Genomic DNA, 12,768 nt, shown 5'->3' on the forward strand with positions numbered 1-12,768 from the left:
CCAGAGGGCTGGATAAATGTCCTCGGCGGGCTGTAGTTTGAGGACGCCTGGTAGTGTGAAAGGAGTGATGCAGCTGGAGGTAACATGGGCCCTGGGTGTGTCATCCTGCCAACCAGCACCCAGGCCATGGGCTGGTCCTCCCTACCTTCTGTCTCCCTGGGACACTCCTTTTTATAAATAGAAACTAATTCAGCCTTACCCTTAACCTCAAATTCTTTGCACTAATCCTCCATTGAGGTGACATGTGACATCTCTCCATAAGGCCATATCAGCTGTGCTTGGCCAGATAACGACGCTACCACTTGCTGCTGGGGCGGAGGCCCCTGAGGAATGTGCTGCTGACACGTGAGCCCCTCAGAGTTCCTTTTTTGGGGTTGATTGCCGTGTTAGGTGGCAGGGGTCAGCTCAGCTCCGGCAGCCTGTATCCCCTGAAGCCCAAGCAGCTGGGACATCGGACTAGGACTGCCCAGGGAGGAGCTGGGGCAGGCAAAGAGCCCGATTAAGAGTGTGGGGACCGTGTCCCAGTGAGAAGAAGGGTGCACACTGCTCTGTAGAGCCAGGAGGCTGGCCACACCACTCTGGAGCAGCAGGCAGACAGGCAGTCCCAGTCACGTAGTTTCTGTTTCTGCTTTGCGTAACCAAGGACAGTCAGGAAGGAAAGGGGGAAGGCAGATTTAATAAGCTAGGTTGTGTTTTCCTTGGCCTTTCCAGATGTAAATGCCGTATGCTCATAATTGGTGCTTCAGATGGCAGCACAGTGGTGATACAGGCCACAAGTTGGGTTTCAGGTGAAACTCCCGTTACACAGTGATGCCCACAAACCTGGCCTCTCATCTCGCGAAAGCACAAGTCCCCCTGCACGTCGACGGGGCTGTGCTGGTGTCCCCTCAGCTCTGCTGTCTCCCTGTGAGTGTTCTGGGGCTTGCTTGGGCTTTGCTTTGTCCGTCTGACAGCTTCCAGAGAAGTTTCTAGGTCAGGTCTCCAACATTATGGAAAGGGAGTAGACCATGCAAGCTGACCTGACCTTAGCCCTCACTGGCTGTGTAACCAGAACAAGGCAATTGGCCTCATCGTGTCTTGAGAGTTTTTTCCCCTTGGTTCTAAAGTGGAAATTAGAATACCTGTCTGGCTGGGTGATGCCTTGGTTTAAATGAGATGATACTTGCAGAGCACTTGGCACAAAAGCAGTTCTTAGTCATGACTTTATTTGTTTTTTGTTTTGTTTTGTTTTGAGCTAGGGTCCCACTCTGTTGCCCGGACTAGAGTGCCGTGGCGTCAGCCTAGCTCACAGCAACCTCAAACTCCTGGGCTCAAGCAATCCTCCTGCCTCAGCCTCCCAAGTAGCTGGGACTACAGGCATGCGCCACTATGCCCGGCTAATTTTTTCTATATATATTAGTTGGCCACTTAATTTCTTTCTATTTATAGTAGAGACGGGGTCTCGCTCTTGCTCAGGCTGGTTTCGAACTCCTGACCTCGAGCAATCCGCCCACCTCGGCCTCCCAGAGTGCTAGGATTACAGGTGTGAGCCACCGCACCCGGCTAAATCTGTGTTTTTAACAAGCAGGTGTGTCCAGGGCACGTGGTCTGTAGGCCCCATGCAGAGAAACCCTTTAATGGCAATAACCATAAATACCCCTGACACCCAGGGGGCATCTGAAAAATAGATACCTCCGTGGACATCTTTATTTTCCAGTTAATCCAGGGGAAGGGATTTTGTCTGAAATTGCTGAAAAGAGACATGAGTTTAAATTTAAGCTGTTTTCTGGGCACCTGCTCAAAAAAAAGAAAAACTATGAAAGCATGAGTGGGCCTAGTCACCACCTTGCAGTCAGACACTTCTGAGCCCTCCTCTGTGAAGTACCGGACTGACAGGAGGAAAGCCCTTCCTGCCCTCGTCCTGACAGCAGCCCCATTGGTTCCTGGCCTGCTGCTTAGTCGTTTATATCAAAATAATGCATAATAGGAGAGGGGTGCCCCCAGCATCCTCTGAGGCAGACTCTCAGTCTTGTCTTTTCCTCCCATTTCATCAGCTCATTGGTCCTAACAGAAGACCTGACGTTGAGCACGCAGGCAGGGAGGCGCATCTCCTCCTCCTGTCTCCTCACCACCCTTCACTTTTTTGTGGGGAAAGAAGCCATTGGGTTGAGATTGTGTCAGCCCCCAAACTAATGCTGCTTTCAGAAGCTAGAACTCCACCAAAACAGAAAGGGTTCCCTGGCCGAGTAAGTTTAGGAAAAGAATGGACTGAGCAGATCTGATCATTACAGGACTTTTTTGAACCTTTAATATGCAAATTTGCTTTGTAAATCAGTAAGATAAAATAGCCTTGCCACTTCCCAAATATTTGTACCACGGAACCTTTCTCCTTGGCATCAAGTCCTAGAAAGTACTTCATTGTTTTCATTGGACAGCAAGAGAGCTTGCTTCCTGCAAGTTGAGTTTCTAACGTGGCATTCCTTTTTTTTTAATTTGATTATAATAGTTAAATAAGTTGAATGCTTACGATGTGCCAGGTACTGTCTCTCCTAGGTACTTCACCAACATTTTCACATTTTACCCTGCGAGTTAGCTGCTGTAACCCACATATTTCAGATGAGAAAATGGGCCCAAAAGGAAGCCATTTGCCCACGTCACACAAGGGAGTGAGTACAGGGCAGCACAGGCTGGGCTGGGCTTCCCTCCTGCTCCTGCCGGGCCGGGGCTGGCTACCACTGGATGTCCCAGTTCTTCAGGATACCCATTCATTTCAGAAGACATGCTGCTTGCTTGTGCCAGGGACACTGCTGTGCGCCTGTCCCCCCAACGACCACCCTGTGACAATGAACTGGCCCAGGACACAAACAGCAGACACTCTGACATGGTGCGGTTTCTGGCCTCTCCTCTGCTGCCTCTAGCCTTGTTAGTATTTGTGATCGTGGTCTGTCTACACCGCAGCCTGAACAGGGAGGCTGGGCAGAGGCAGGGTCTGTCCAGCTCACGCTGGCACCAACCCTACACAGGGGCCTACAGGGCCTCACGAGGTGGTCAGAGCCTTCGAGGTGGGAGCAGCTGCTCCTGCCCTTCAGCGTCGCATCCGCCCTGCCTTTGCCGGCTCCCCCGGGGTCTGGCTTTGAGGCTTGTCCTACCGGAGGTCAGGCCACAGACCCACTGAGGCGGCAGTTGCTCCGTCGTTATAAATAGAAGCCTGTCCATACCACAGGCCTGGCCGGAGATTCTCCGCATTGTTTTCGGGCCTAGATTGCCAGCTGCGGAGAAGGTCTGGGTGGGGAGGACAGAAGGCTGGAGCCCTGGCGGCGCCTGCTCCTGCTGGAGGTGACCTCACCTTGCTGGCCAGGTTCGCCTGGCCTCTGAGGACACAGAAGCCACTTGCTTCCTGCCCCTTCAGGTGTCGGCTGGCACAGCCTTGCCTAGCGCTTTTACATCTGCAGGGCTAGGCAGGGACTTGGGGGCCGCGCAGCCTCCCCCCTGCCCACCTCGGCTCTCAAGGCCCCTCTGCCCTTGCCCTGCTCCTCGCATGGCCTGTTTTCCCCCTCCTCACCTCAGGGCAGCTCCACACTCCGACTCTGCTGAAATGTCCCCTCCTCCCCTCACCACACCTCCTGCAGGTCTCGGTTGAGGTGCTGCCTCCCCCAAAGCCTGCTGTGCTGTCGGCCCTGCTCCCGGGAGGGTGGGCAGCAGCTGCCTCTGTGGCCCCAACCCACCGCGTCACTGTTTGAGGCGTACGTTGTCATGGTGCTGATCACTTGCATAGCTGGTGGTTGGAATCATTCATCTCCCCCAGACCAACAGGCAGCTCCATGTGGTCAGGGGCCATGTCAGCCTGGTCTGTCCTCAGCCCCTGGCGGTGCCAGGACAGAGCAAGAGTCAGAAACCGTCGATAAACGACTCCAGAATGACTTCCTAGAAAGAAGCCAGGACCGGCTCAAAAGCCAGACCTCAGTAGGAGGCTGGGCGGGGGGGGGAGTGTTACGGACAGTTCAAGGGCACTGAGCCAGCTGATGGCACAGAGCCACCCAGCGAGGCCAGTGCTCCCCCACCTTGCCCGATGGTCCTCTGGGTCTCAGTCCCAGGAACGCACAAGCTCGGGGCAGAGCAGCTGGGTGAGCAGTGAGGGCACAGGGTGGATGCAGAAGGATCGGGTACGAGGCTCCCTTCTGAGACATACAGACTGGCACAAGTTTCATCTACCCTTAGCTGACATGGGGCAGATGCCGCTGCCTCACAGGGCAGGGTTCACACAGGGCACGGGACAGTGGCTGGCACAGGGTCCCTGGGGTGCTCACCGTGGCTTCCCTAGTCTACGCACACACCCACAAAGTCCTCACCTGATCCCAGGCCTGGCCAGCAGCACTCACGTCATGAAAGGAGGGCCAGGGCCTCAGGCTGAGAGATGCTGTGCCTGTCCCCCCTTGGCCTCACCCACCGCCCAGCAAAGCCCCGCTCAGCCCCACACTTGCCAGCCTGCTGGCCGAGGAGCTGCCAGGAGGGAGGAGCAGGAAGGGCCGGCAGTTCTGTGAGTTTTGAGTCGCTGGCTGCGGCTGATGGGTCGTGAGCCGACGGAACAGCTTAGTTGTCACCAGCCAGCATTTTCAGGAGCAATTAGAATTCTCAAATCTTAGGGTGCTTGCGCTAAATTGCTTTCATTCTCTTTGTTTTAGGGAACCCAGATTTGGCCCAGTGTAGGGAAAGAAAAGTGCTATCATTATGTCTCAGGGTTCTGCGAATGGGGTGGTTTGACAGAGCAGCCTGAACCCCTCCCGCCGTCCCTCGTGCCCAAGGCGCCTGCATTTGTCAAGTGACAGCAGCCGTAGCTCTGCGCTGCGGTCGGTCCTGGCTCTGCCCCACTGTACGCACCGTGGGGCTTCCGTCCTGACCTGGCTGACCACTGGCCCTTGTCTTCAGGGTCCTCTTTTTCTATCAGAACCACTCTGGAAACAGGAATAACATATTGGAGACACTTGAGCCAAGTGGTGTCAGGCTCTGCTGTGGTTGTCAGCCTCGCAGATGGTGGGACCCGCGGTCATCATCCAAAAGCATTTATCAACGCGCTTGGCTTCCTGCGTGGGGCGCCCCTCCCATGCGGCGCCCCTCCCAACCCGCTGTGAGCGCAGCAGACCCGGTGGCGGGGTGGGGTCCTGGACCGTTCCAGCCACACACTTAGCACCCAGCCCCTTTTCTCACCGAGTGTGTTGCTGGCTGCGAGATGAGTGTTGAGGGAGGAGGCGGTCCCTTCTGTGGCCGTGGCATTGAGCAAAGCTGGCCCATGGGGGAATCGAAGAAGCCCAGAGTTTTAGGGCTTGAAGATTACTCTGTTCGCTTTCCTCCTTGAATACAGAAGGGAATCGAGACCCAAAGAAGGGAAGAAAAAGACTTGATTTAGCAAGTAGAGTTTATTGGTTAAGATCGTGGGTACGCCTGGGCCCCAACCACCTCGAGCAGGTCAGTTAACCTCTCTGAGCCCCAGCTTTATCATCTGTAAAAAGGGGTAGCTGTCATACCTTCATCTAGATTTGTTGAGGAGTAAACAAAATACTGCATGTGAAGCTGGCATTGTCATTACTGTCACTATCACTATTATGTATTGACAGAGTGAGAGGGGAAGCCACGATCCCATCCCGACCCATTACTATCTGGCTGCACGTCATTACTCCTGGGCTCATTCGTATGTGGCTCTAATTAAAGAGCTAAAATGGGCCTGTTGCAGGGAGAGCCAAGCTGCTTGTACTCCCAAACAAACGTGCTGGCTGCCCCAAGGTAAACTCTTTCTAAGCATGAAAAGGTCTTCCTCCTCAGATGTGCATGGGGGATCAGCTTGTGTGATAAATATTCACAGGAGAGAAAAATAGCCATGGTCAAACTTGCTGTAAGCGTTTTATTGTCACATATTCAGCCATGCCAGAAGAACCAATTATTGGAAGTCACAGCGTGGGGACGTAGCTACTGCACGGGTCCTGACAATCTCTGAAGGACTGAGCAGTCGCAGGAACTCGTGGGCCACTTCAGGCCTTTGCGTGTCCGCAGAAGATGCAGGTGCAAACCAGGCAGGCCCTGTCTGCCCCCACTGCAGGCTGCTGACAAAGGTCTGTCCCCAAGGCCCTCACTACACAGCCTACCCCATTGGGATAGGCCCCATGCAGGTGAGGTGTCACTCCTGAGCAGTCCACATTGAAATGAAGTCTCAAAATGCATGGGGCTTGACGTTGGGACTGCCAGTGTAAGAAATTAAAACGCTGCCTTGGAAGAAGCTTCCCGTCTGGTCTTCGTTATACAGATGAGCCTTGTCGTGATGGTGTCCACCCACTATTCTCGAACATGAAGCCAGAATGCACCTGCGGCTTCTCCGCGACTTGTTTTTCTTTCCAGTGGCTTATCTTCTGAAAAGGGTAAGTATTTTGTACCCAAGTGACTGGTTTGGGGAATCTGGAAAGAGAAAGGGCCCAGCTCTACTCAGTTGATCACCTAATGTTGACCAGGGCATGAGAACAACTTGCCTGTGTAAATAGAGTCATTCTAAATGGAAATTCAAGTTAATTTCCAATTAGATTCTTAATCAAAAGATCTTTATTTTGTCTTACTGCTAAACTTCGGTCAAGAATAAATAGAACCTTCAAGTGCACTTGGCTTAGCTGCCTAGTAACAGGAAGCAGGACCTTGGGGATCTATGCCATGGTGATCCATTATTATTTGTAGGTTTATTAATACTGCAAATAACGACTCCCGGTTTTTCTGTGCTAATACCAGATTTGAGAGGTAGGAGAAGGCAAGAGAGCTAGAGAAGAAAACAGCACGTGGGTGGCTCGTCCTTACAGCAAGACCCTGTTCCTCCGCACCTCAGCTCTGGAGCCAGAAGCTGCTTTCTGCCGACCCAGTGCCCAGACCTCGGGGCAGTGTTCTCTAGATGTGTGTACAGATCCAAACACGAAAGTCCATCCTTCAACATGGAATTCCTTAGCTTTCCTTCACATGCAAGGAAAGGGACCTACTGAGTTAGAAAATGTTACCCCCATTAGATATTTACAGAGTAAAAGCACAAGGAAAGTCTACAGAGGACTCTAAATCCCTGTAGAGATATGTGGCTCTTGTGCAACTTTTGGCAACATGCGGTGCTTCTGCTGCCTGGGTGTGTATCAGGAGAGATGGAATTCTTGCAGTTTGGGGGAGGGCCACAGCTTTTTCAGCTAGCATCAGTGTTGCCTGAGTTGGTCGTGGTTTTCAGTTAATGCCTATGGATGTATTAATGGATTATAGAATTACCAGCGGTTTTTTTCTTTAGTACATCACTGCGTTCTTCTGAAATTGCTGTAATACTTTAAAAAAAAAAAATCAATGGATTCCTCTAAGTCTTGGTTATTTCTAAGTACTTTTTCCTCTAGAAAACATGGGAGTGGTGCCACTGGCTCGTAAACTCTTTTATTCCTAAGTGAGCTGAGATGTGTTTTTCTGTTTCTAGCAAGATGAGTTAGTAGGAACAAGAATTATCCTCTTTTCTGATACAAGTAAAATTCCAGTCCAACATTTTCAAGATATCAGGCAACAAAGGATAGCGCTCTCCTAGATTCAAGAAACAAATGAGGTGAGCCCTGTAAGTGCCCCAGTCACTGCCTGGAGAAGGTTTCCAGACCACAGTGCAGGGAAGGAGGAGTCAAGCAGAGCCCAGCAGTCTCCTTGAGTTCACAAAGCAGAGTGTTGAAGAGAAGAGAGCCTCACAGAGGAGAGCTCCGGACACTTGCAGAGGGTTCTCACAAGTATTCAACTAAGTACTGGTCAGTACATGCATGTGAAGAATCCCACGTTTGGAGGAAAAAGACATGAAAAGATTAGAGGCAAAATCTTCAGAACTCTAGAGCAGAAAAGAGTGCCTCTTCCTATTGAAGTGGAAAACCTCATAGTTCACTTTGCACAGGATGCAGTATTCAGAAAGGTTTTGCCTAAGTAGTGGGGGAATATTAGTCCTACACAGAAAGCCACTCTGATCTCACCTAACAAAGCTTAAAAGCAAGACCCAAATGAATCAAACTATTTCTAAGTAAGATCCCAGAACTAAGCTCAAAAAATTTATAGGAATACAAAAATACCCAGTACCCAGCACAATAAATTTCACAATGTCTAGCATCTAATCAAAAATTGCCAAGTGCTTTCCCAGTCAGCTGCTGAAGGTGGTGGAGGGGCAGGTCCTGGTGCTCAATGTCCAAGGCCATCTCCTGGACCATCTGGTGGCCATTGTAGCCCACAGGTACTGCTAGGCTGGAAGGTAGTGACCATGCACTGCAAGGAAATCAACATTTCTCAATGGCAATTATAATACCTGTCCTTCCTCTGTGAGTGAATGGACATCAACCCATCCCATGACTGCTACCTCTTCCAGGCCCCCAGCTGCATCTTTTGGCAGACTGTGCAAGGCGTGCTGCCTGGGGAAACCAGGCAAGGCCAGGCTGCCCTGGACCACCTCACAGTGTTCAGTGGGATCCACTGCCCTATGACAAGAAAAAGCAGATGGCGGTTCCTGCTGCCCTCAAGGTTGTGTTTTTGCAGCCTACAAGAAAGATTGCCTACCTGGGGCTCCTGGCTCATGAGGTGGGCTAGAAGAACCAGGCAATGACCAGTAATGATCCATTACTGGAAGAAAACACAGCTCATGAAGCTAAAGAAACCAGCTGCAAATAACATGGAGAAGAAAATCGACAAATTCACAGAGGTCCTCAAGACCCGTGGGCTCCTGGTCTGAGTCCAATAAAGACGGTTTATTCCTCATGCGTGGCCTGGCCCGCCCTTCCTCCATGGCTGCCATGGGATGTGGGGGACCCAGGGGCAGCAGTCCAGGTGCTGCAGGTAGTCTGGGATTTAGAAAGCTGAGGACAAGGAAAGGGCCTTAGTCATTGTCTTTCTACAAGGTTACTTTAAACAACTCTAAGAGCTGTGCAGGCATAATTTTGTCTTATGACCTACTTGTTTGTGAGAGAGTTTTAGAAATGGATAGTAAGCACAACCAATTTGGTTTCAATATCAGCAAGAGTGAACTGGAACACTCCAGTTGGAGGGGAGCCCTATCTTGTGAATGGGGTATCTGTCCAAACTTCTCCCCTGCTCACATACTGTACTCTGCAGCTGTCAGACTGTGAGACGATGCTTGTGGGGCAGGATAAGCCTGGCGTCGTACAGAGTATTTATAGATGCATAGACCAGGAAGATGTGCAACCAAGGGGTGACAGGAGTTGCCCTTGCTCCTTCCCCATATTTTGTAATCAGAAATAAATTATTTTTAAAAAGAAAAAATTGCTGAGGCAGGAAGATCACTTAAAGCCGGGAGTTCAAAACTAGCCTGGGCAACATAGTGAGCCCCTGTCTCTAAAAAAAAATTTTGTTTTAATTAGCCAGGTGTGGTGGCACGTGCCTGTAGTCCCAGCAACTCAGGAGGCTGAGGCAGGAGGATCGCTTGAGCCTCAGGAGTTTGAGACTGTAGTGAGCAATGATTGTATCACTACAGTCTACTCTGGGCAAGAGAGCAAGATTCCTTTTCTTAAAAAAAAAACAAAAAAAAAAACCAAGCATACAAAGAAGTAGAGAAATACAATCCATAGTGAGAAAAATCAAACAATTTAGATGGATCCAGAAATGACACAGATAATAAAATTAGCAGTCAAAAACTTTCAATCCATTATTACAACTATATTCCATATTTTTGAAAAACTAGAGGAAAGATTAAACATGTTGAATAGAAGCATGAAAGATACACAAAAGACCCAAATTGAACTTCCAGAGATGAAAAACATAATGTCCGAGATGAGAATACCCTAGAAGGGATTAACAGCATCCAGGCCAGGCGTGGTGGCTCACATCTGTAATTCTAGCACTCTGGGAGGCTGAAGCGGGCGGATTGCTCGAGTTCAGGAGTTCAAAACCAGCCTGAGTAAGATCGAGACCCTGTCTCTACTAAAAATAGAAATAAATTGGCCAACTAATATATATAGAAAAAATTGGCCGGGCATGGTGGTGCATGCCTGTAGTCCCAGCTACTTGGGAGGCTGAGGCAGGAGGATCGCTTGAGCCCAGGAGTTTGAGGTTGCTGTGAGCTAGGCTGACGCCACGGCACTCACTCTAGCCTGGGCAACAGAGCGAGACTCTGTCTCAAAAAAAAAAAAGATACAGCATTCAACACCATGTGATATTAGCATCGAGATTTTAAAAATAGATCAATCATACAGAATAAGTCCAGCAATAGATCCACACATATATGGCCACTTGATTTTGGACAAAGGTGAAAAGACAATGCAGTGGGGGAAGGATGGGCTTTTCAATAAACGCCGCTGGAACAACTGGATATTCATAGTACCAGAAAGAAGAACTTCAATTCCAGCCATGCCCCATATACAAGATTAAAATGGATCACAGACATCAGTGTAAAACATAACACTATAAAAGTCCTAGAAGAAAACAGAAGAGGAAATCCTTGTGATCTTGGGTTAAACAAAAATTTCTTAGATGCCAAAAGCACAATCCATAAAAGAAAGTATGAATAAATTCAACTTAATCAAAATTAAGAACTTCTCTTCAAAAGACATTTAATAGAATGAAAAGACAAGCCACAGACTAATAAATTACTTGAATCCAGAATATAAACTCTCAGAAGTCAATAAGACCGGGCGTGGTGGCTCACGCCTGTAATCCTAGCACTCTGGTAGGCTAAGGCGGGCAGATCGCTCAAGGTCAGGAGTTTGAAACCAGCCTGAGCAAGAGCGAGACCCCTTCTCTACTAAAAATAGAAAGAAATTAATTGGACAACTAAAAATATGTAGAAAAAATTAGCCGGGCATGGTGGTGCACACCTGTAGTCCCAGCTACTCGGGAGGCTGAGGCAGGAGGATTGCTTGAGCCTGGGAATTTGAGGTTGCTGTGAGCTAGGCTGACGCCACAGCACTTTAGCCCAGAGTGAGACTTTGTCTCAAAAAAAAAAAAAAAAAGTCACTAATAAGAAAATAGATAATCCAATTTTAAAAATGGACAAAATATTTGACACTTTTGGCTTTTTTTATAGGGTCTCACTCTGTCTTCCAGGCTAAAGTACAGTGGCATCAGCATAGCTCACTGTAACCTCAAACCCCTGGGCTCAAGCAATCTTCCTGCCTCATGCTCCCAGGTAGCTAGGACTACCAATGTGCACCACCTCACCCAGCTAATTTTCTATTTTTTGTAGCGATGGGGCTCACTATGTTGCCCAGGCTGGTCTCAAGCTCCTAGCCTCAAAAAATCCTCCTGCCTTGGCCTCCCAAAGTGCTGGGATTACAGGCGTGAGCCACCTCGCCCAGCCTGCTTGATACCTTGACTGTGATGGTTGCCAGGGGTGTGTACGTATGCCAAAACTTACCAGATCATTCACTTTGTGTATTATATGTCAGTTTTATTATATGTCAGCTTTCATATAGTGAAGCTGTTTTTTAAAAACAAGTTTGAGCAACACTGCTTTCTCTTCTCACACTCTTTCAGAAAGAGATTCTAATCGGATTGGTTGGATCCCAGGTGGGAAGGCCAGGTGTGCCTGTGCACAGTCACTGCCCGATCCCAGGTGAACATGTGGGGTGAGTCTGGTTCTTGTACTTTTGCTCAGAGCAGCTGGAGTGATGTGCCCTGTGGCCGGGGTTTGGCTGTGGAGTGGGCAAAGTGGGGTGAACTTGGTATCCAAAGGGATCCTCGGGATGTGAGGGAGATGTGGCTGCGACCGCCGTCACCCCACTGATCGCCGGCGTTGATTCTGCTGATCTGCCTGGCCGGTGTCCCCTTCCTCCCGCACCGCCCCGTGGCCATCCCTCTACCTTCCCCACTGGAGCCATTCTCTGGTCAAGGTGTTCGAGTAGCTGCGCCCCTCTCCCCACCCCCCAGGACCTCCAGACAAGCTCGCACGGGCGTCCTCTGCAGGGTCTCCTTTTGGATCCCCCAGCCTTGGTTTCAGGACCCCCGTCGAGCTAGCGAGGAAGTGGTCCTTTCTCCTTGGGCATCCGTCTTCCTCGCCCCTCCCAGGGAAGAACAGAGACCACGAGCGAGATGTTTCCAGGTTCCCTGGCCATGGAGCCATCACCCTGCCCATCTGCAGCCGTTTCTCAGCCCCCTGCCCCTGCGGGGTCATCAGCCTCACCAGGGGCAGCCGGCTACTCCCTGCATCGCCTTTCCTAGGAGTTGGACTGTGTCCACACAGCAGGATGCTGCCGTCTGTCAAGAACGCAGCTGCAGAACCCTCGCTTGCCTCCACAGGAAGTGGCGGGCGGCGGTTTACAGGAAACCCCTCGGCCTCCCGTAACAGCAGCCTAAGTGTTAACCACCCCGTGCTGCGCTGCAGTGAGGCACTCACCCCCCAAGGGACACGTGGTCCACAAGCCGCTGGCTCAAGGGGCACTTTCCTCCCTGACCTGGCCCACCTGGCCCTGTTTGTACCCTGAGTGGGGATGGGACAGGTGCTGGCCACAGGGCTGCTCGATCCCTCAGCACGTCCAGCACAGGAGGCCTGAGTCGGCGGGGGGCGGGGCGAGGGGGACGGCTCCTCTTGTGTTGTTTTGTCTCTTCCAAATCTGAGCTGAAGTTGGGGCAGGAAGGAAAACCATTTTAGCATCTAGCTACAAGGTCAATGCCAGGGAACACCTGTCAGGCACCCGGCTCTGTGCTAGGCCTTTGTGTGATGATCCCAGGGAACCCTCCTTCCCCGTGAGGGACAGCACAACCCCATCTGGCAGATGGGGAAACTGAGGCTCAGAGTCTCCACTGTAATAACCGCTCAAA

The 12,768-nt window shown here is 50.6% G+C and overlaps 1 pseudogene; it reads left to right on the forward strand.

The window, feature by feature from the left end:
• Positions 1-1,526: 1,526 nt before the first annotated feature.
• Positions 1,527-10,813, forward strand: LOC105862779 (large ribosomal subunit protein uL13 pseudogene; annotated as a pseudogene).
• The last annotated feature ends 1,955 nt before the right edge of the window (positions 10,814-12,768 follow it).

Source organism: Microcebus murinus, chromosome 12 (genome assembly GCF_040939455.1).
Source record: "Microcebus murinus isolate Inina chromosome 12, M.murinus_Inina_mat1.0, whole genome shotgun sequence".
Taxonomy (NCBI): domain Eukaryota; kingdom Metazoa; phylum Chordata; class Mammalia; order Primates; family Cheirogaleidae; genus Microcebus; species Microcebus murinus.